Source organism: Atractosteus spatula (genome assembly GCF_055471065.1).
Source record: "Atractosteus spatula isolate fAtrSpa1 chromosome 16 unlocalized genomic scaffold, fAtrSpa1.hap1 SUPER_16_unloc_2, whole genome shotgun sequence".
Taxonomy (NCBI): Eukaryota; Metazoa; Chordata; class Actinopteri; order Semionotiformes; family Lepisosteidae; genus Atractosteus; species Atractosteus spatula.
Window position 1 is genome coordinate 754,751 of NW_028296632.1, and position 749 is coordinate 755,499.

Below are 749 nucleotides of genomic sequence, written 5' to 3' on the forward strand. Positions count from 1 at the left end.
GTACGGGCTTTCTCGTGCTGTTTAATGGTTCTTCAAAAATTCAAATTCAAATCCTACACTGGCCTGAAGTGCCCCCCCCATTTCACAGCATTTTTCAGCTGATTTCAAATGTACCTAAAGGAGAAGCATTATTGAAGACCATCAATTACCAAGAGCTTTTGTCAAAGGTTTTGGTGGTCACTTTTAATGACCACAGAGAGCTATGACCTCGGTTTTACATCTCATCCAAAAGACAGCGCCTTTTTACCACACAGCGTCTCCGTCACTATACTGGGGCATTGGGACCCGCACAGACCTCAGGGTGAGCGTCCCACCGCTGGCTCCATTAACACCGCTTCCAGCTGTAAGCTTTGCTTTTCCCTGTAGGTCATCCTCATCCGGGTACTGACCTGGCTCACAGCTTCTAAGCTTCAGTGGGTTTTCAGTTGCGAGTTGAAAGGGGATGCAAGTGATGGAGCCGCTCGCTGCAAAAGCCACTGCATTGGCCAGGAATCGAACCCGGGCCTCCCGCGTGGCAGGCGAGAATTCTACCACTGAACCACCAATGCACGCTGCAAGGGTCTACAAAAAAGACGTTTTTTACCACTCTGTGCTGGATGTTGGGTCCCAAGGGAACTTCTGGACGAGTGAGAATTTTCTGCTATCAAAATTTGGTTTCGGAGACTTTTGGCAGCCTACAGATGCAGCCATTCAAAATGCGCGGGCGATACCGCATTATTTTGCGGTACGCTGTACGCAGTCTACCTCAA

General features: G+C 49.1%; 1 non-coding gene across 1 annotated transcript; it reads right to left on the reverse strand.

Annotated features, from left to right (window-relative positions):
- Positions 1–477: 477 nt before the first annotated feature.
- Positions 478–548, reverse strand: trnag-gcc (transfer RNA glycine (anticodon GCC)). Its single transcript has one exon. It is a non-coding gene; the product is annotated as a tRNA-Gly (tRNA).
- Between the last annotated feature and the right edge of the window lie 201 nt (positions 549–749).